The following is a 23,949-nucleotide window of genomic DNA, read 5'->3' as shown; positions in this document are numbered from 1 at the left end:
CCATCCCTTTGTTTGCAATGTAATTTAACAGATTAAAAAAAGTGGAAAGAACATGGGCTCTTTCGTTAGAGGACAAAGCTTCATATATTGCCACTTACTCTGTGCCTTTGTGACCTTGGCCAAGTTATGTTGCCTTAGCAGTCCTCAGTTTTTTCAGTTGCAAAAGGAAGAGGTTGGATTAGATAGCTTCTGTGCTCCTTCCAGCTATAGATCTATGATCCTGATGCCCTCATACGGGCTGAAATATTCCTACAGCATTTGGTTCAGATTTGGGAAGGATTTGACTACTTGCTAATTACTAGGGGGCTTTAGCCCTGATTGATTCAGAGACTTTGCATCAATTCAGTGTGATTTTTCTTCTGAATCCCTGTGTCACATGCATATGGTAATGACTTAGTTTTAGCATTGTCATTCAGGTTGTTTCCCATCCTCTGTAAAAATCGCATGACCAGTCACAGCTTATCATTGGTAGATTATTTATACCATTGAACATCAACTTTTCTCTCTGAGATCTCTTGTCTTATCCAATTTGCTATTTGTCAAGAACCCCTTTCCTCCACAAAACAAAACAAAACAAAACAAAATAGCAAACTCAATAGTTTTCTTATTTTCTGAAAAAGAGACAATGCAGGTCATTTTCACATTCTGAGATTTCCAGGCTAGGACTACACAGAGTAAAAAGAAAAGAACACTTTATCCAAGTAATTTGGAAGTAGGTCTAAAGTGAATTTATTCTATGGAAACTGCAAAAAGTGTGATTTTTGCCCAAGCTGTCTATTTCTCAATAATACATTCCTTTCTCACACCCTTCCTCCAGGAAGTCTGTTGAGTTTACTTGTTCATAGAAAACTAATTTGGTTCTTAATTTGTTTCAGATCTACAGCAGGAATGCCATTGTCAGATCAGAATAAGTCCAACAATTAATTCAACAAATATCAATTATGCACCAATTATATGTATATTTCTAGGTTAAGCACTAGCAATTTGAGATCAGATCCTTCTAAACATCTCCCAAGTCCAAAACCTAGTTTGCTTGGCTATGCCATCAAAAATATCTCTACTCCAGTCCACCATAACTGCCATTCCATTTTATTGGAATTTCTGTTTCCATCTGTTAATTAATGGCCTGAGGTAGTACCTGGGAATTTTAATTTAACAAACAAATAAACAGAAAAAGAATAAGAAAGATCAGGGCATTGTTTCTAGAAGGAACATATATTTCCTGAGATGGGAGATAGGGTCCCCATTATAAGGGGATTTATCCTAGTAATATTTTGGCATAGTTTAGCAGGTTGTCACTTTAGATATCTGGAATGTAAAAGGGAATCTGAGGGGATTACTTATTGGAAAGAAATGTTTCAAAGGGAAAATATGGACAATGGACGTGAAAAAACCTGACTGAGTGGCTGAGGTTGATATAAACTAGAGTACTTTTGAGCTAGAAAAGGCCTTGGAAATCACTGTTTCCTCATTGAGAGAGAGAGTTGCATTAATTTGATAACACAACTCATTGGTCCTGGTTCTACCTTCTGGAACTAAATGAAATAAATCCAGTCCTTCTAGTAACTGACCACCTTCCCAATATGTAAAGACAGTTAGCATGCAAGGACCAATGAATGTTACCAAGAGACCAACTTAGATTTAATTTCAGGAGAAATTTCCTTACATTCAAGTTGTTTAAAAGTGGAATGATTTGCCTGGAATGGTGATGGGTCTGCCTTCCTTGGACATCTATCTATAAGTAGAGGCTGGATGACCAGTTGCTGGGTATATTATTGTGGGAATTCCTTCAGCAAACAGACAATCATACTGACTACAGTAGCACTAATACATATGTAAATGATCTATAAATCCATTCTTGACCCCAAAGCATTGCCTGATATATTGACAGTCTACTGTCACTGAAACATAGCATGTTTAGCCTGCAGGTTTGATATAACTTACCTGTTTTTCTTTGGAGATTGCATTTTATGTACAAAATGGTGATCCCATCAAAAGGAAAGGTTATGTTGTCTCTGACTTTGTGCTATAAATGTTTAGTTCGTTGCATTTCAAAACAGACACTAGTATTACCCTGGATTTATTTTTAAAAACATATACACTATGTCTGATATTCCTCATTCCTTTTTCTGATCATAATTAGATATCAAAGCTATAATTTGTCTAGAGAACTAAAAACATGACTGACTGACTGAAAAGATATTTCTTGACTAAGAGGAAACATATATATTTTTTCTTTAACCACGGGATAGCCACTGGGAGAATCAGCTCAGGATTGCACCATGTTTTAACCAGGTAAAAAAGTAAAATGGTATATTTGACATCATGAACACTCCATTATGAGTATATAGTCTTACTTTTGTTTTACAAGCAAGTAAATGGAGGCATAAAGAAGTTAGGTAACATTCCTCCAGGCTGAATAAAAAGAAACTAGAAAAACCAGGATGCGAAGTCTTCTTATTTCTTGGTTGCATGATTACAAATTCACTATGGTTTGAATATTGTTGACACAACTAGAGAACTCTCTACCTTGTCTTGATTTTGAATTTGCTCAAACTCATAGCACTGGGGTTTGCTGAATGAGAAACCACAAGATGTTCTTGTCTGGTTTACTATGGCTTTTTTTTAATGCTGGAAAGGTATCCAGATGTATTTATTTCATTATCAGCCTTTCTGCTTTTTTGAGATGGCAAGCCATACCAAACTAGTTTGACTATCTGGTATGATGGAATTTATAACCTGTTTCATATCTGTGTGAGTCTAAGTTTTAACTGAACAGGTAGCTTCTGTGAAAGTTGTGTGTCCAAGGATATTGTGCAAGAGGTCAAGACCAAAGCCTACTGCTTCTCTGTTTTCTTCTATTGCTTCTAAAATCCCTCCCTCCCTGCAAATCTAGAGAGGATTAATGGTGTGTATGGGTGGTGGAGGAGGACTGCCTTTTCTTTCCAGCCCTGATAGGCACAGTTCTATTTAGAAAGATTAACTTTGCTGTATTCTAATAAAACCTATGGTCATTCAAATAATTTATCTGAGGGTTTGAATGAGATTAGTTGGATGACAGCAAGTGGTTTCCCAAATTCATGGTAGGGGCAAATCAAATCTAGATTTTTCCCAACTTTCAATATTTCAGAATTATATTGCATTTATTTTTTTTCTGGGAAAAATTTTGAATTTGGCATGTGTCCTGAGTTCTACGAGGTGGGAGAATAGTCTCAGTCAGAGCTTGCATGAGATCACCATCTTGTAGTCCACAAGGATACTGCAGTCATTGGGAAAGCAATCCCTGAAGTAATAGCTACTCTTGTAAAATCAAATGGGTGGTTATATAAGGTGAAGGATGCCTGGTGATCATATTCTATATTATATTCCCTAGCTTTCTATTTAATTAATTAAGCCTCAGATTGCTTTTCTGTAGATTGGAGAAAGCAGGTAAATAAGCATAATGTAGGTAGATATCCCTACATTAACACTGGGGATAGTCACCAGCTGTAACTGGTCCATACTACTCATTGACAACAAGGTCACTCACAGTAAACTAGGCTGACTTCTCAAATACATATATGTAAGCATGTATATGCACATATAGTCATACATATATTTGCATATGTAGATATATTCCTGCTCCATTTAAACATTATTGAATGCAGCCCACCAGATATATTTGGCAGAAGATTTTTTTATCTCTGTCTTCCTCCAGGAAAGGAAAGGAATTGGAGTGAACAGGGATCAAATCAAGAGTTAAGTTCATTTTATTTAAAAAAAAAACAACAACACAGTTCCAAAGAAAGAAGACTAAAATAACTATAATGGACAAAAAAAAAAAGAAACCCAACAGGTGGGTAAGGGAACAGTACCTCTCTCCACCGACAAAAACCAGATCATTTATAGATGAACAGATTTTTGAACTAATTAAAGTTCCACTTCAATCCTAAACATTAGTCCTTAATTCATTTTCATTGTGAAATATAATCATTTCAAATCAGGCACTTGTAAAAAAAATGCTTAGGTCTTCAGAAATGTGTGTAGTTCTCTAAGATAGTTTTCATGGTTTTGATTGTTCATTGTACAAACTATTCTTAAATTCTTTGGCCAGTTCCCAGGTGCCTGGGAAGATGAGCACATTATGAAGTCACTATTCATCACAACAGTAGCTATTTTATGTTAACAAATTGATGATTAATAAATGCTCCTGTAATGTCAGGAATATGAATAGCATTGTATAATGCAAATACCAGTGAACTAATTTCTACCTCACTAAAAATAAATCTAGGAAAGAAAGGCACTCACTGCATAGGGGCCCAAGCTTGGCTCTCCCTGTTCTTGTGGGCCTATTTAGGAGACCTGACAGGTACCTTAGCTGCCAGAGAATTTGTAATCAATGGCTGCCTCAATCTTAGAGTCTGAGTGGCGGCTAGGGATAATTTACTTACTGACTGACACCCAACATGGAATTTTTTGACACAGAAGCACCATTCTGTGCGAAGTACTAAAGTTAACCACTTCTACAAATGAATGGCTTAATAAACCATGCTTTCTAACTGCAGATGAGGAAGAATAGAATTCCCTAGCCAGAAAAGGGGACTCAGATGCTCTGATCCACAACCTGATTTATGAGACTAGTGAGTTTGTATGGAAAGCAAGATTTGGGAAAAAACCAACCAACCAACTCCCAAACCAATCTTACTTTCAAGAGAAGAAATAGTCAGAAAAAGCACACATTCTGTCCTCTGATGAGAATGTCAGTGAAAATGGAGAGTCAGTCACCTACCCCCTAAATATTCTACAGATTACAAAATACAATGTTCTAAATTCAACATTTCAAGTCAAAAGATATAAATGGAAGTTTATAGGATTGCTACTGTCTAAAGATGTATCTTATGTGCTTAGAGATCCAGTGGTCTGTCTTTGAGGTTGGTGGGGAATGGTATTTGAGAATATAGTAGGGCAGCTAAATAGCTCACTGGTGAAAAAGCCAGATCTGGAGTCCGAGAACCTGGGTTCTAATCCAACTTCAGACACTTCTTAGCTGGGTGGCCCTGAGCAAGTCACTTAACCCCAGTTTTGTAGCCATTATTGTTCTTTGCCTTGTATCGATTCCAAGATGAAAAATAAGGCAAATAAAAATAAAAAGTAAAAAGAGAATAAAGGCAAATTTTTATTGTACTTATATAAGAGGCAAGATGGCAGAGTGGGTAAAATTCTGGCCTTTAAAGTCTGGGTTCAAATCTTGCTTCTGACTCTTGGTAGGTATGGACAAACCTCTTCACCTTATTCATTTATGAAATGAATATAACAATACTATTAGTACCAAACTCATAGTATTGTTATTAGATTGGATATTGTATGTAAAATATGATGTAAATGCCAGTTATTGTTGTTAAATATTCTATGAAATAAACAACTACAGACTGAAAATTATATAGTCATCAAACATTATCTCAAGGACTTCATAGAAAAAGAATCCTGTAGAGGCATTCCAATGGTTCATGAGGACAGAGTGAATTCCTGGGAGCCTCAGATTTCTGACTTGTTTTATTTTCCAAGCACTATAAGGGCAGGGACTGGGTCTTATCTGAACCTTGTGTATTTTTCCAGAACAGAGCACAATGCTGCTTAGAGATGTTTAATAAATATCTGGTTGTTGTAGCTGTACCCCAGAGAGTCCCCTGGGAAGGAAGCAGCTCTGATAGCTTCCATGGTCATACCAAGGCTTTCTGCTCTATGCATATCAGGTTTAATTCAATTTGACTCTATTACAGTGATGTGCTGGTAATATTTAAGTCAACTTTCTGGGAAAAATCCATATGACACTTCCAAGTTTAATCTGCATTATTAACATTTCTCCATTCCTTCCTTAAATCTAGATAATCAACAAAAAATACAGCAAGCTCTGATTTATAGCATTTCCCAATTTTCAAGATGCAAATGCTCACACTGAAAATTTCAGAACCAATATAAGCTCTCTGTGGCATATCCTTTCCAGTGAACTCTCTGATTTATTAAAGAGGTCTGAGAAAGAACATTGGATTTTCTTTTTCAGTCTGTTTTAGTCCCTGAGGACCTAGGGATAAGAAAGAAACTTCTTTGCCTTATGGAATAAATTCTTCCTTAAAAGAAACATATACATATTATTATTTTTTTAATTTTTAATTTTTTCTCCTGGGTCAGGGTGTTGAAGAAATTTCCCAGTTTCAGTTCATTGAGAACCAAGGGAGAATCGCCTGCCATGAGGTCTGATAGACTGGGGATCAAAAAGCGAGTAGCGAAACTATAAGATATTTATTAGTGCACTAAGGAAGTCTGCTTGGGCTAGTTGCAGCTTTAGTTTCTTAGAGTGTGGATTGGGTTTTATTGCCTTTTAAAATAACATAAGAGTACATAGTCAATCAGGCAGAAAATGAAAATGAAAATAAAATGGGGAACTGTGAAAACTTTGAGGTCACAGAAGGTGCTGAAGACCACATTTGTTCCTATGGAAAATGCATTTCTCTGAGATTAGCCTTATCTGAATCCCCTATGTTGGAAGGACATCTCTAAGATGGTAGAGGCCTCCTTCAAGAAAGAATCACTCAGGTCCATTCTATTGTTTTTCAGAAGGAGAAAAATAAAATAAAGTCTGATGATCTCTATTTAGACAACTCCTTAGCTCTGTTTCCTTGGTCTCAGAGGTTACTTTATCTGAAGAAAACAGTTTCCCTCAAACTCATAGTACTCAAGTTTATCTACCTCTTCTACAGGGTTAAGAGGACACAGAGTATGATTGGGAATCTCAGTTCTCTTCTCTTGTATTGCCCTTCCTATATAATTAAACTTGCTCTGCATTAAATATTGGGAAGAATGTTGGATTTGTAATCTAGAATACCTGAGTTTAAATTCTGGTTCTTTGGAATTTATGTAATTGAGAAAAAGCCACATCGATTTCTTTATTAATACAATGAATAGGTTGTAAAAAAAAAGAGTTACAATATATACAGTCAGGTCTTAGTTATCCTCTTTACTTTTCATTCTACCTAAAGCTAGCTGTTGTTGAAAGGATCTGAAAAAAATCATGCTGGTTTTCAAACAAACTGATTTCTAGCCTAAATAGACAACATAAAATCATTCTTGCTCAGAATCAGTTCAAAATACTACTTCTTGGCCAGCTCCAAACCATGATGGCTATAATCTGGGTATCTTCCTCATTCTCCTCCTATAAGAACTTGCATTTTATCCTAGAGGTAATAGGGAGTCACTGAAAATTTTTGAATAGGATAGTGAGGTGGTCACAAGCGAGTCTTAGTGATATAAATTTGGTAGCAGTATTCAATATGGATTGGAAAGGAAGAGAGAGAAGTATGAAAACTAATTAGGAAGCTATTGTAATAGTTCAGGCAAGAGATGATTAAAGATGTTTCAGAGGTAGACTCTAGAAGACTTGATATCTGATTAAATATAGTAGACAAGGGAGAAGGAATAATCTAGAAGCATTCTGAGTTGCAAACACTGCTGATCGGAAGGATGACAATGTAATTAATAGAGATAGAGAAGCTTTGAAGGGAGGATAGGTTGGATAGAAAACAAAATGTTTTGCACATATTGAATTTGAGGAGCCAAGGGATATTTAGGTAAAGATGTTCTTCAGGTAGGTGGTAATGTGGGACTAGAGCTCAGGTAAAAAATCAAGGCAGGCATAGATATATAGATTTTTGAATCATCCAAATAAATATTATAGCTAGATTTGTGGGAGTTTGTGAGAGACCCAAGAAAGGAGATTAGAGGGGGAAAAAAAAGAGAACAGGATAGGATTTTGCAGGATTCATATTTAGTGTGCAGAAGGATGGTGATCTACCAAAGGTTCCTGAGAAGTGGTCAGACAGGGAGGATAAGAACCAATAGAGGCAGGTGTCATGGAAGCCAAGGAAAGAGAATATCTGGTAGGAGAGGGAGAAAACATTGAAATCTGTAGCAAGGTCAAGAAAAGTGAGGGCTGAAAGATATTGGATTTAGTATTTAGGAGAGAACTGATAACCATCAAAGAATAAAAAGAGTTAGGCCAGTCATGCAGTGAGACTAAAATATAACTGATAAGATAGCTGGTGTGCTTTACTGTTACTCATATAAAATTTTTTAAGCCCTTTTGCCTTCCATCTCAGAATTAATACAAAGAACTGGTTCCAAGACAGTAGAGCAGCAAGGGCTAGGGAATTGGGGGTTAAGTGACTTGCACAGCTAAGAAGTGTCTGAGTTCTGAACTTGAACCCAAGACCTCTTGTCTTCAGGCCTAGCTGAGCCACACAGGTGCCCCCCCCCATATAATATTAAGACATGTAGAGTGTAGCAGTCCATCCCTAGCTATGGGCAAGGGAAACAGTTAGTATGTACAGAGTGGCTTAGAAGAGAGCTTGCTCAGGCTTGAGCATGGCTGGGAAAGCCTCTGACCCTTGACCCCAGCTTCCCCCAGGTTAGGTGGCAAAACAGGTTTCTTTGTGTTCACCTGGCTAAGAGAAACCACACCTATACCTTGTCATTAACCAATGATAATCATCCCTATGTATTGTGTATATTTGCATATCAAAGAGATTAAATACCAGGCCACAGCAATCTCCGCCCTCTCTTCCTCTTCCTCTCTTGGATCTCACTGATGCCTGTCCTTGCTGGAGCTTGGCCAGAGGCCAAGCTCCATCTTTGATTCCTTTCCTTATCTACCTCTCCCACCTGGGACCTGGCCTTCGGCCAGGCACTTTCTTTTCTCTATCATGTCTCAGACCTGTGTGGTATTAAATTGGGATCTTTGGATGGGAACAAGCCTTCTGAGTAGTCCACTGATCAGAGTTTTGCTGTGGCTCCATGATAATTAATAAGGCCTGGATTTCTGACTCATTCCTGCCACCTCATATCTCTAACTTGACTCCGCCATCCCCCTCGCGGCATCCAGAACTTCTATCCTTCCTCTATCTTCCTACCTTGAGGCTTCTCGCTGGATCGGGAAGCTTCATCAAGGAAAGTCTTAGTCTAGGGAGCCACCTCTAATATTCCAGATTAGTGAAGCAATTTGGTTTTCCCAATTCTACCTTCCACACTTGCCTCTTTCCTCTAGGCTGAAAGTGTTCATAAGGTGGCCAACTTTCTTTAACCCTTCACCAAATCTTGCCCACTATTGACTTTAAGTTAGGGTTTTATCTTGTGTCAAGTGACTGTTGCATTCAGGTCCAGAAGAGACCACGAAACAGGCAACTCCTGAAAGTTAGGGCAAGCTCCATAGAGCCTGGGATCATGACATAGACTTCCTTCTGCTTCTTTAGGTCTTCTTAAATTCAGACAGACTGACTGTCCTTCAGGAATAATAACGTCCAGTCATCTGGCAACTCTACAGGTGTCATGGGATAATAATGTGTTGTGAACAATGCCAAACCATCTTTTCCACAGCACAGCAAGGGTGGTCTGACAAAAGCTACCTGAAGGCATAGAGATCTTTAATCAGTTCCATGAGTGGATTCCCATTTACTGTTTGAAAATACCAAGCCTATAAATGGCTTGGAGCCATTGTTGAGGAGACAGATTTGGCAACAGGAAAGTTGTAAATGCCACCAGAATAAATACTCATATTCACAAGAATGAATAATCATAGTCCCTTGGGCACAAGAGGTGCTCTATTGTATTGAATTCATGATTACATGAATGAATGAATGAATGAATGAATGAATGAATGGAAGAGGTAGTCTTTTACTCATAACAAAGAGTGTGGTTCAAAGAAGCCTCAAAGTAGAAGAAAGACATGAGAAGGTAGTTTTCAGGGCCAATCTAGAAGACACCTTAGGATTTTTCCAGGTTAATTGTTGATATCTATGCAACAACATGATAATTTGGCTATGGTAAATATAGACCTCTGATTAGTAGCTTGTCAAATACATTTATTTTTAACTCCTTTTTTTCCCCATTAAAAGCACATCTGGAGGCTATTCTTAACCAAGCAATAATGCCAGCAACACTATGATTTCCAAGTTGCTTGTGTCAATGAGAAACTTTCAAGTGTTAGATTTGGGCTTGGCTGAACATTATCATTAAAAATAGAAAAGCTGTAAAGCAAAAAACACCTAATCTAATCATCGCCTGTAGGGTTTGTTAGTCAATTAAAAGGTTTCTAATTTAAAAAGACTCTGATTGCTAAGAAACAATTTATTAGTTATTAATAATATTACATGGATAATTTTAAAACAAATTCATAATATATGGCTCTATATTAAGATCAAACAATCAACACGTATTTATTAAAGGCATTATTTTGTGCCAGCAATCACTAACTATATTACAAATATAGACAAAGAAATAAGACAGTTGACAACTTTCAGGAAGATTACAGTGTTGGAGGGGAGAAAGCATGTGGGTAAGGACTGGATTTGTGACTGATATAGGGAAGTTCTAAAGGAGGATATTTCCCCTCTTAAGGATATCAAGACCTTCTCTGCAACTTGAAGGCTTAGACAGTTGCCCAAATCACCCAGAGGTTCAGTGACTTGCCTAGAAACCAATATGCATCAGAAGTGGGACTAAAATCTTGTTTCTGAGGCTAGTTCTTTATCTACTAGTCATTGGAGTGTGGTAGGGGTGAGTCTAAAAGTCATTACTAAATGCTAGGGAAGATTGAAAAAGGTTTTGTGTAGAAGAAATTATCTGAGTTGAGCCTTGAACAAAGGTTAGGGATTCTGGTGGTGGTAGGGAGTACATTCCAGGCATGAGAGAAAGAGAGAGATGGGAGGCAAATGGCCATATGTGAGGAATACTAAAAAGGCCAGCTTGGCTGGATAGTAATGCTTGAAGGGGAATAAAGACTTACATCAGATCAGAAACCAATGCTAAGGCGATTGTATTAAGAATAGCTGTTGTGCCTCAATATTTGAGGGAAGAAAAAAGAAAAGATTTTTTGACCAAATGTCAGAGATGCTACCAAGCTGTGTTGGTAGAAGCGTTTTCCTCATCCTTGAATTTCCTATGCTAATGAGATCTGAGGTCCATTCCTAAGCCCATAGCCTGTCTGTCCAGTAGACTTTCTAGTGAGTTTACAAGCTCTCCATCAATATAGGAACATTAGGAGTGCTGGAAGGCTGAAATATTGGCATACCCACAAAGATGGAGAACAGTTTGGATTAGGAGAATTCACTGACTTCTCAGAATGTCAGCAGTTTTTTGTCCTCTCCAGGCATACACACTCAGGAGCAGGTGCAGCTAAGCTACCTTGAAATTCTTGTTTAAAATCCAATGGAAAGCTCTGGTGTATGGCAAGGGGAGGGCTCCAAATACATATGTGAAGTCAGTTTCCTCCCCTGTGAAATGGAGCTAATATGACCTATTCTGTCTACTTCAAGGCAGCTAGCCTAAGGATCCAGTGGGATAATTAGAAGGGAGTCAAGTTTGGTTTTAGTGGCAGCTCACTCCTGCACTGTGAAGTCTCCAAACCACCCTTCCACAGTCTCCTTCACATTGCCTAGAGCTCCCTAGTTTGGACCCCAAAGCAATTCAGTAAATGCTCTGTTCTCCACACAAATCATTCTCTCCATCATTTATTCATTAAAACAATTGTCAGGTGTCTTCTTTTCCCAGTGGGTGGTAATTTGCTAATCAGAGATATAATCCTCTTTAATATGTTATTTAGCTAATGTTTATTGCTACCAGATAACCTAATGCCTCAACACAAACAACACTGTACACATCTCTAAAAGGTCCACAAGGAGGTATGCCACCTGTGGGGATTTAAACACTATGCAGGAGGCAGATAAATTTTTTTTAACCAAATCAGATGTTTGTTACCTCTTAATGCGTATATTAAAGGCAATCATCAAATCCACCTGTCCAAACAGTTTTTCCCTGAGGATAATTTTTGGTAAAATATTCACATATGTATAGCTTAAAGTTCACGTGCCTCATTCACCAGCCATATAACTTGGTAAACCATTTAAATTTCATAACCTTTAGCTTCCTCATGGAAATTATACTAATAATAACAACACTTAGTATTTATATAACATCTACTATGTGCCAAATGTTTCACAAGTATGATTTCATTTAATCCCCACAGTGACACTTCAAGGCAAATACTATTATTTTCATAATTTTTCAGTTTTGAAACTGAGGCAGGGATGAAGTGAATTGCCTGAGGTTAATAACTTGTTTTTGAAGCTGGATTTGAACTCTGGTCTTCTACACATTCCACCTAAATCTAGTCTTTGTTCCTTTTACCTGAAAGGCTTATTATTGTGAGGATCAGATGAAATAATGTATGTAAAGTATCATAAACTTTATAGCAATATGTAAATGTGGATGATTATTATTTAAGAACTAGATGAATGATTTATTAAATATTTACTCCGTGCTAGGTATTGTGCTAAATTTGTAAAAATGTTATTTATTTATTAAATATTTTTCCATATTTACATGATTCATTTTCTTTCCCTCTCCTCTTCCATCTCCTCTCCCAGAGATGACAAGCAATTTCACTGGGTTGTACAAATGTTATTACTTGATACCCATTTCCATATTATTCATTTTTGCTATAGAGCAATCTTTTAAAGCCAAAACCCCAATTTATATATCCATATATACAAGTGATAAGTGATGTCATATGTTTTTCTTTTGTGTTTCTATTCCCAAGTGGATAGCATTCTTTTACATAAATCCTTTAGAAATGTCCTGGATTATTTTGTGCAGTTTTTACAAATAAAAGCAAAGAAAACAATCCTTGCCCTCAAGGAGGTTACATTTTCATGGGGGAAGATAGAATAGGAAGAGATACTGTAAAAGGGTGGGTAGGAGGGCAATACTGGATATGCCCAAGAAGTGAGGTGAAGAACTGGATTTGAGCAACATAAGGTGAAATGTTTCCTACTGGAGACCAGATAGGGTTTAGAGATGGAGTCCCAAATTCTGGTAAAGGGACATGAGAAGAGATGAAGGTCGAAGTGATGTTTTTTCTCTTAACATAATTTTTCTGGAAGATACAGAGGTCCATGAGGCATATGGATAGGAGAAACTTGTCTTGGAATCAGAAAGATCAGGATTTAATACCTAGTTGTTTAACATAACTCTTCAGTGCTCTTAGGCAAACTCTCCATGTCTCTAAGTTGTAGTTCAGGAGCAGCTCTGCATTGGTACAGAAAGCATCCCTACTGAGAGTTCCCTATGTCAATAACATTGCAAAGTTGGTGTAAAAACAACAAAATGGTGGCAGTGGTCCTCTTTTGTTATAATAAGGAAAGAGCTATATTCTTTACTTGTGTATACTCATACACAATGGCCTTCGGGGGAGAGATTAAAATGAGGTAAGGAAAGTAGTTGGCCAGATATAAAGTCAGTATAATAGGGACTGCTTGGAACAGTCATACAAACATGCCTACAAAGTCCACTACAAATTTATGTCATCTAATCTCAGCTGGGCAACTTCTTTTAATCTTCAAGATTGCATAATGCATTGTCTTTGGTGAATTGTTTCAAATCTTCTGTCCTCAACTTTCTATATGTCCTTCCCTGCTTCCTTTCAGCTGAAAATAGATTATACTTTTTCCTTACCTAGGAAAAATAAAGGCCATCTATCATGAATTCTTTTTTCTCTACTCCATATATCAAATCCCTTTCATGTTATCATTCATTCTCTGTTCCAATTGCTGATAAGTTGTTGTCATTGAGGACCAATGTCATTACTAGTAATGTCTTAACTTGTCTGTGAATCCGATTTAAGTGAGGCAGAGTTGCACACAGTTGTCAGTCTCATTCTTTCTTCCAGTGTCACTGAAGTCCAAAGGCATTGTTGATAAGGAGGTAGTTCTCTCTGTCTCTGTCTCTGTCTCTGTTGCTCTCTCTCTCTCTCTCTCTCTCTCTCTCTCTCTCTCTCTCTCTCTCTCTCTCTCTCTCTCTTCCACTAAAGTCATGCCTTCTACTTGTACTCTAATTCTATTCTTCTCCAGTCTCTTCTAGGATCCTAAATCTCATTATATCTTCTTACTTCTTCATTTACACTTCCTTAGATATTGGATTCTTTCATTCATTTATTCATTCCTTGCTGTGGATAAACATGCCCAGATATCGTTCACCTCATAAAACCTTACCTGACCCTGTCTTCTTTTCTTTCTGTATACTCTCTTTCTTGTTCATCTCACAAACTCTTTTGGATCTTTTATCATATCTATGGAGATAGTTTTTAAATCTACTTATCCAAAATTCCCAAGTGACAGTCTACTGAGCATCTTCAATTAGATATTCTATAGTCTTGGATGTCCAAAATGGAATTTATTATTCCCCTTCCACTTATACCTCCAGATTTTCCCATTTTTGCTGAGAATATTGCTATACTTTGATTCAATCAAGATTCACAATCATAGCTATCCCCAATTATTCATTCTTCCCTGTCATTTCAAATCAGTTGCCAAGACTTTTGTTTTCTACAACATCTTTTGTAACCATTTCTTTCTGTTTGTTCACCTAGTTACCACCTAAGTTTACGCACTTGTCACCTCTTAGCTAGGCTATTATGATATCCTTCTAGTCAACCCACCTGCTTTTAGTCTCTCTTCTCTGCAATCCATCTTCCATGCAGTTCTCAACAGTTTTTTCCTCTTCTTCTAGGTCTGGTCATGTAACTTCCCTACTCAAGAACTTTTCATGTCTTTCTATTATTGATGTAAAGCTGTGCTGGAATCTCACCCTGCTTCAGGGTAACCATAGAGATTTAGAAGCTTTCCCAGGATTTGACTGATTGCTAAGATCATAAATGGTGTAAAGGCTTCTGATATTATTCATATAGAGTTCTGGGAGAGAAATACTAGAAGTGGATGAAAGAGGAAGTCAAAACCTAGTGTTGGAAGCATAGGTCAGCTACTTCTTGAGGCCATAAGGCCTTTTGCACATTCAAGCACTTGATTGGTGATTCTCTGTTCTCCCCTTCAAAGACTGTGAAAGAAAAAGCCTTTACTAGCCCATTGATCAGAGTAGATGAACAATGCAGATGGTGGGGGTGGGGAGGTGGCAGAGGGAATGATGATGACTAATGAACACTGAACCTTATAAATATTTTTTTCCTTCCATTGCTCTGAGCTAGGGAGAAGACAGTTGTCATTAATTGCCAAACTATTCCAGAGTTTGTGCTTCGCTTCTCTATGAGCAAAAGGAGCCATCAACACAACCCTCTTTCTTGTGATAGCTGGTTTAGCCTAGTCATCATATACCCACAGAAATTCATAGTCCATCCCCAACCCTGAGATTTCTGTACATTCTTTTGCCATCGTTCTAGTGATAAATAATAACAATATTAAAAAGATTAGTGGCTGCCTACCTTTGTTTGGGGGCAACTAGGTGGCACAGTGGATAGAGCACTGGGATTGGAATCAGGAAGGCTCATCTTCCTGACTTTAAATCTGGCCACAGCCACTTACTAGCTGTGTGACTTTGGGTAAGTGACTGAACCATGTTTGCCTCAGTTTTTCATCTGTAAAATGAGATGGAAAAAGGAAATAGTAGCACTGGGACTATCTTTGTCAAGAAAATCCTAAAATGGTATCCCAGAGAGTTGGATAGGACTGAAATGGCTGAACAAAAGGAACAAAAAAAAAGACAATTAAACTTTTGTTTATGCGTTTTGGGGGATTATGCTATAAATAACATGGTTGCAGCTGCATATGTTAAAAGTAACAATGAAACCAGTCAGAGAAAGGGGACAAGCAAGAGAAATAGGAGTAAAGAGAGTAATCTGAAGTCATATTCTCCTAGTCTAGAGACTCTGTACATGTTATATTACCTTTCAAATATAAGCTCCTTGAGGGAAGGAATCAAATTTATTGGTGCTTAGCAGCATAGTGCCTTGAATTAGACGATTTGAATTAATTAACTCTCAGATTGAACACTCATGTTAATTTGATTTTGTAGTAGAAAAAGCAGTCTTTTTGAAATAAATGTAAGAAAATTTGAAATGATGTAATTTAATGAACCATGTTTTATAAAGAAAGATCTGGGGATTTTTAGCCTGAGGATACTTTTCCTGTTAAGTCAGGATTTCTGTGTGGTATAGGAAACTGGACTATCTGACCCCTAAGACTCATTTCAACTTTTATATTCTGATTCTGTAAAATGGGGATGATAATAATAGTACTACCTAACAGGGTTGTTGTAAAGATCAAACAAGTTAACAAATATATATATGGGAGAGAGTTTGTTGACCTTTGAACTGTTTAGACAAAGTTTGGATGACCACTGGTTAGAATCTCAGAGAGGAAAGGCATGCTTGTGGTAAGATTGGACTAGATGACTTCTTGGGTCTCTTTCTGTTCAAGATTTTATGATTTTATGATTAAGCTTGTTAAATCCTTTGAGCACTCCTGGAGAAGAGATGGATTTTTTAAAATTTCAATTTATTTATTTAACTAATTTAAAATATTTTTTCCATGGTTACATGATTCATGTTCTTTCCCTCTCCCCTTTCCTCCCCAACTCCCATAGCCAACAAACAATTCCACTGGGTTTTACATGTATCATTGTTCAAACCTATTTCTATATTGTTGTTATTATTATTATTATTTTGCACTGAATGTGATGACTTTATTGATGGTATACAAGATAGGACTCTATGCTCTCCCTGCCCACCCACTCCCACTACAGGGGTGTTTCAGGGCAGGGATGTGAACAGGGCATGGGATCCCCAGAATAGGGACTTAGGTTATTAGGGATGTGTGCTCCTCAGTGGTGGAACTACTTTTTTTATGGCTGGGGATGAAGATTCATAGCTTTCCATAGCTATGATCCATAGCTCCACTTACTCTTTGGAGGCTACTACATGAGGTCTACTACAAGGTGACTATAACCATACTCATTGTCATACCAAGAAATGAGCTTGACAAAATGATCGTTGAGGGCAATGGTAGTACCAACATTGAAGGTAGAAGTGTGGGTGTCACTGTTAAAGTCACAGGAATACAACCTCTGTGTAGCCCAAGATGCCCTTCAAGGATCTCTCTGTAGCTTGCTTCACCAGCTTCTTATTATCATTGTATTTGGGAGTTTTCTCCAGGCAGCAAGTCATATCCACCATGGACGATTGGGAGTAGGAACATGGAAGGCCATGCCTCTGAGCTTCCTGTTCAGCTTAGGTATGACCTTGCCCACAGTCGTGGCAACACCAGTGGAAGCAGGGATGATATTCTGGGTAGCACATGCCCATCATGCCACAGCTTGCCAGGGGGGCCATCTACTGTCTTCTGGGTAGCGGTAATGGCATGGATTGTGGTCATGAGTCCTTCCACAATGCCAAAGTTGTCACGAATGACCTTGGCCAAGGGGGCCAAGCAGTTGGTGGTGCAGGAGGCATTACTGACGATCTTGAGGGAATTATTGTATTTCTCATCTTTCACGCCCATCAGGAACACTGGGGAATTAGCAGAAGGGGCAGAGATAATGACCCGCTTGGCTCCACTCTTCAAGTGAGCCCTGGCCTTTTCCATGGTGTTAAAGATGCCAGTAGACTCTATAACATACTCGGCTCCAGCATCTTTCCATTTAATGCTGGTGGGATCCCTCTCCTGGAAGATGGTAAAGGCTTTTCCATTGATCACCAGCTTTCCATTGTCTGCCTTTACAGTGCTCTTGAACTTGCCATGAGTTGAATCATATTGGAATATGTAAACCATGTAGTTGAGGTCAATGAAAGAGTCATTGACAGATACAACATGTACCCATCAAACCATGTGGTCAAGCAAATGTTTTTCTTCTGCGTTTCTACTCCCACGGTTCTTTATCTGGATGTGGATAGTGTTCTTTCTCATAGATCCCTCAGAATTGTCCTGGATCATTGCATTGCTGCTAGTAGAGAAGTTCATTACATTTGATTGTGACATAATATATCAATCTCTGTGTACAATGTTCTCCTGGTTCTGCTCCTTTCATTATGCATCAATTCCTGGAGGTCTTTCCAGTTCACATGGAATTCCTCCAGTTCATCATTTCTTTTAGCACAATAGTATTCCATCACCAACAGATATAACAATTTGTTCAGTCATTCCTCAATCAAGGGACACTCCCTCATTTTCCAATTTTTTGCCACCACAAAAAGCGAAGCTATGAATATTCTTGTACATGTATTTTTCCTTATTAAGAAGAGATGGATTTTTAAATGGGTAAATGATTTGACAGCTCCTAAGATCTAGTCAACAAGATTGCCTTTTTCTTTTCCCAGGTGGGCATGGTTACTTAACAGGATAATTAGCCAGCTTGTTTCTCATCTATTCTTTTTGTTAATATTTGATTCTTTATCTGTTGGTCCTTTATCACCCATTCTTCTCTCTAACCAATGTTATGATTAAAAGTATCTAGAGACAATATTTTGATTTCATAATTATTATTTATTAAATAGCAAAAAGCAGGCCAGAGAAAGAGAGAAGCATGAGCCACATGTGGCTAGCCAGCTCTTTCAGTTGTCTCCCTGCCTCCTCAAGCTGTCTGAATCAGCTCTTTGTCGCACTGCATGTCTTCCCAAGTCTGTGGTTGCAGGAAAAGAGTCCAGCTTCCTGTTCCCTCCATCAATTTATGCTCTTCATAATGTCCTTTCCTCAAGCTTCTCTGATTGGAGAACACAGACCTCAGTCAGGACAAGAGGTGGGTCTTCCAGATGTGAGGAGTAACCATGTGGTGTTAGAATGGCCACACCATGTTCCTGCACTTTTCTCCACATGACTCTGCTTGGCTAATTTAATTACTTCATCCCCCAAGAGGCTTGTTTACAGATATACAAAGAACTGATCTCCAACCTGCCTCAGCAAAGGAGGGAGATGCCAGTTTGAAGCTTATCTTAAAATGAAACATTTTTTTTTGCTTAAACTCAAGTTTTGGGGGCCAAAAAGGAGTACAGATTAATAAAATCTTTGCACACAAATATTAGATTGTCAATTCAAGACAGAACCAATCTATTTTTTTTCTTTTTTTTTGCCAGAACAGGTGCACTAGATGGGAAAATGCTGGAACTATTTTTCTACTTCAGAATGGAATTCTCATGGAATCCTTATGTGTGTGCATTTATGTGTTTTTATGCAAGGATTATATGGGAGACAATGGGGAGTTTGGATGAATCTGTTTGAGAAACACAGCAAAGTAGCAGATTTTGTAATAAAGGGAAGTGCTGAAAAGTAGAATTTTCTTGAATGGAGTAAAGGAAATTGATTAGAGGATAGAAAATGGGTTTGTTTTGAGATGTCTGGTAGTAAAATGGGCAGCTATACCTGGTTCTGAGCTATTGCAGTTTCTGAAGTCAGTCATGGAATTATCTGGGGGGAATAAGCAGGCACAACTATTAGTACAAAGGATTTTCATATTACACTGTACTTCTACTCAACAAATAAAAAAGGCAATTAAATAGAAACACAATGGGGTTAATCTTTAGCACACTGAGTGGGTGGGAATCCCATTACTGTGAATAGATTTGCCCACATAAGTCCAATGCATCCACAGGAGACTGTTTGCAAACAGTATGTGATGAATAATAATGATAAAACTAAATTCTTAGAGATGTTTATTCTGTGCATGTTAATGAGGTGTAGTTCCTTTCTCTACATCACTAATTCTAAGATGAAATCAGATAGTCAATCTGGCTAGTATGGTATAATTGGATTTCGTTCAGCTGACTAATCTCTATAGTTTTCTGATGATTTTTAAAACTATATAAATTAAAAAAATTAAAAATACAAAAAATATTTAATTTCCCAAGTAAAAATTGTAGTAAAAATTCTTGGTTATAGTAGTAAAAAACAAAACAAAATCCCACCTGAAACCTTTCCATGAATGATTTGCAAAGCTATATTTAAGTATCTTTGGTAAGATCATCCAAAGCTATATGATAGGAAAGTGAATTAGGTAAAGAGCCCCAGAGAACAGAGTGAGATTAAGGGTAAAAAAGTGATGTCAAAAGAAACTGGGGTTTACTACTAAATTTATCATAATTTATTAAGAAAATTCAAATACAGGTATACAAAACTCATATTTCTTATTTAAATTTGTTACATTAAAATACCCATTTAATTCCCTCCCTTTCTTTCCTCCCCCAATAGAAAAGTCATCATTTCATAAAAAGATACATGTGTATATTAAACTAAGCCTTACTTATTTCTACTTATCAGTTCTTTCTCTAGAGATGGACATACTCAGGTTGTTCTTGAAGCAATATTTCTTTTGCTGTATATAATTTCCTACTGATTCTGCATGTTTTCACACTTCATAATTTCATGTAAGTCTTCATGTTTTCCCAAAATTTACCTGCTTGTCATTTCTTATGGCAAAATAGTATTCCATCACAATCATATGCTATACTTTTTAAAGGTATTCTTCAATTGATGGACATCCCTTCAATTTACAGTTCTTTGCTGCCACAAAGAGAACTTCTATAAATATTTTAAAACAGAATGATTCTTTTCCTTTTTTCACTGATCACCTTAGGAATTAGACCCTATAATGGTATTGCTGGATCAACAGGTGTACTTTTGATTTTATAGTACAAAAACAATCTTTCTGAAATAAGGGTGAGGGAACTCGATATTATGTAATTGAATGAACCATGCTTTATGAAGAAGAATCTTTTTTTCCTGTGGTGTTTAAATGAGGATTTCTGTGTGTTGTAGGAAACTGGACTATAACCCCTAAGACTCATTTCAACTTTCATGTTCTATAATTCTGTAAAATGGGGATAATAATAGCAGAAGCTCCCAGGGTTGCTGGGAAGATCAAATGAATTAAGATATATGAAGTACTTTGCCATCCTGAAAGGGCTATATAAATGCTAGGTATATTTTCTTTCTAGATATTAATAATCATTGACATTATTACTCTTGTATAGATGCATGCATTCATAGCAGATTCAATAAAGACAAAGAAAACTCTTTAAGCAACCATCAGTGTTTGCATTGTTTCTCCATTTCTTAGTCCAAGCTTTACTATTGTCCTTTGTTAGGGCTTTATTTAAAACCCAGTCAGCACACCGTGGCTGGCAGGTCATCCCTTTAATCGGTTGAAATCAAAAGAAACAAAATACAAAGAAACTCCTACTAGGAACATGGAACATCAGAACATTACTTGACAGAGAGAATACCCCAAGACCTGAGAGAAGAACAGCTCTAATCGGTAAAGAACTGGTGCGATATAGCATCAACATCGCAGCCTTAAGCGAAACACGCTTACCAGAAGAGGGATCACTCAGCGAACCCACCCCTGGATACACCTTCTTCTGGAAAGGTAGAGCCACAAATGAAGACAGAATTCACGGTGTTGATCTGGTTATCAAGACCAGTTTGCTCAAACAGCTGCCAGACTTGCCTGTGGGCATCAGTGAGAGGCTCATGAAGATCAGTTTACCTCTCAGCAAAGACTGGTATGCCACAATCATCAGCACATATACCCCAACACTGACCAGCACAGAGGAGACCGAGCAGTTCTACTCTGACCTGAGAGTCGTCCAGCTGATACTACTGGGAGACTTCAACGCCCGCGTTGGCCAGGTCCATGAAAGATGGAAAGGAGTGCTCGGCAAACACAGCATGGGAAAAATGAACAACAATGACCTACTGCTACTCAGCAAATGCTCAGAGTTTGAACTCATCATCACGAACACTGTGTTCAGAATGGCGAACAAATATAAAACAATGTGGATGTACCCACGATCAAAACAGTGGCATCTCACTGACTACATCATTGTACGCCGGCGAGACATCCAAGATGTACAGATCACCAGGGCCATGAGAGGAGCTGAATGCTGGACAGACCACCGATTGGTTAGAGAGACTTTTCAAATGTGCATTGCGCCTTGCCATCCAAAACGATCCCAGACAGTTCGCGCATTTTACAAAGTGAGTCGTCTTAGAGATCCATCTTATTTGCATACATTCCAGTCCTGCCTGGACAACAAGCTGTCTGCCAAGGGACCACTCACTGGAAGATCAACTGAGAAATGGAACCAGTTCAGAGACACAGTGAAGGAAACATCAAAGGCAGTCCTAGGCCCCAAACAACGCAACCACCAGGACTGGTTTGACGAGAACAACACTGCTATTGAAGACCTATTGAGCAAAAAGAACAAAGCTTTATGGAGTGGCAAAATAACCCAAACTCTGCTCCTAAAAAGGACAGATTCAAGTCTCTCCAAGCCACAGCTCAGCATGAGATCAGGAAGAAGCAAGACCGATGGTGGGAAAAAAAGGCAGAAGAAATCCAGTGTTTTGCTGATACGAAAAACTACAAGCAATTTTAAAACCCACCACCACTCTCTTGCTATCCTCTGACAGTGACACTCACATAAAAGATAAAAAGGCATCAGCAACAGGTGGAAAGAACACTTCAGTCAGCTTCTCAACCGACTGTCTTCAGTCGACCAAAGTGCCCTTGACCAGATCCCCCAAAACCGCACCATTGAACAACTTGAAGTCCCTCCTTCAATAGAGGAAGTCCAAAAAGCCATAAAACAAATGAGTGCAGGCAAGGCACCTGGTTAAGATGGGATCCCAACCGAGGTGTACAAGGCCTTAAATGGAAAGATGCTCCAGGCATTCCACATAGGGCTGACCAGCATATGGGAAGAGGAAGACATGCCCCCAGAACTCAGAGATGCCTCCATCGTAGCCCTATATAAGAACAAAGGCTCACGAGGAGTCTGTGACAACTACAGAGGCATCTCACTACTCTCCACTGCTGGAAAGATCCTTGCCCATGTTATACTCAACAGACTCCTGTCATCTGTTTCAGAGCAGAACCTGCCTGAATCACAATGTAGCTTCTGACCAGATCTCAGCACCATCGACATGGTCTTCATGATAAGGCAAATGCAGGAAAAATGCCTTGAGCAGAACCTGAATCTCTACATTGTCTTCATAGACCTGACAAAGGCGTTCGACACAGTGAACAGGGACGCATTGTGGGTGATCCTTAGCAAGCTCGGTTGCCCAGCAAAATTCGTCAAACTGACCCAGCTCTTTCATGTTGACATGACAGGGGAAGTCCTATCTGGTGGAGAGACTTCCAATCACTTCAACATCTCCAATGGAGTGAAACAAGGCTGTGTCCTCGCTCTGGTACTCTTCAACCTATTTTTCACCCAAGTATTACGACATGCTGTGATGGATCTAGACCTGGGTGTCTACATCAAATACCGACTGGATGGCTCAGTATTCGACCTTCGCCTCCTGATTGCAAAAACAAAGACAACAGAGAAGCTCATCCTGGAAGCACTCTTTGCAGATGACTGTGCTCTCATGGCCCACCAAGAAAATCATCTCCAAACCATTGTGGACAGGTTCTCCATCGCAACAAAACTGGTTGGCCTGACTATCAGCCTCAGCAAAACAGAGGTGCTGTTCCAATCTGCACCAGGGAGTCCAACTAACCAGCCGTGCATTACAATCGACAGCACCAGCTTTCTAATGTCAACACTTTCAAGTACCTGGACAGCACCATTGCCAACTACGGGTCCCTAGACCACGAGATTAATGCCAGGATCCAAAAGGCCAGCCAGGCACTTCGGCGACTGCACTGCAAAGTCCTCCAACACAGCGGTGTAAGCACTGCAACGAAGCTCAAAGTGTACAACGCAGTGGTCCTCAGCTCGCTCCTGTACGGTTGTGAGACATGGACACTGTACCGGAAGCACATGAAACAGCTGGAGCAATTCCACCAACGCTCCCTCCAGTCAATCATGAGGATCTGATGGCAGGACTGAATCACCAATCAGGAAGTCCTCGACAGAGCCAACTCCACCAGCATCAAAGTCATGGTCCTCAAAACCCAGCTATGATGGTATGGACACGTCATCCGCATGGACCCACAGCGAATACCAAGACAGGTATTCTATGGTGAACTGTCAGCTGGACTCGGGAAACAAGGCCAACCAAAGAAAAGATTCAAGGATCAGCTAAAGTCCAACTTGAAGTGGGCTGGCATTACACCAAAGCAACTAGAACTCGCTGC

The 23,949-nt window shown here is 38.6% G+C and overlaps 1 protein-coding gene and 1 pseudogene across 1 annotated transcript in view; both read right to left on the bottom strand.

The window, feature by feature from the left end:
• Window positions 1-23,949, bottom strand: part of XKR4 (XK related 4) — a 538,913-nt gene that overhangs the window by 59,123 nt on the left and 455,841 nt on the right. The window lies entirely within an intron of this gene.
• On the bottom strand, window positions 16,628-18,189 carry LOC130458407 (glyceraldehyde-3-phosphate dehydrogenase-like; annotated as a pseudogene).

Source organism: Monodelphis domestica, chromosome 3 (genome assembly GCF_027887165.1).
Source record: "Monodelphis domestica isolate mMonDom1 chromosome 3, mMonDom1.pri, whole genome shotgun sequence".
Taxonomy (NCBI): domain Eukaryota; kingdom Metazoa; phylum Chordata; class Mammalia; order Didelphimorphia; family Didelphidae; genus Monodelphis; species Monodelphis domestica.
This window is presented reverse-complemented; position numbering and strand designations above follow the sequence as displayed.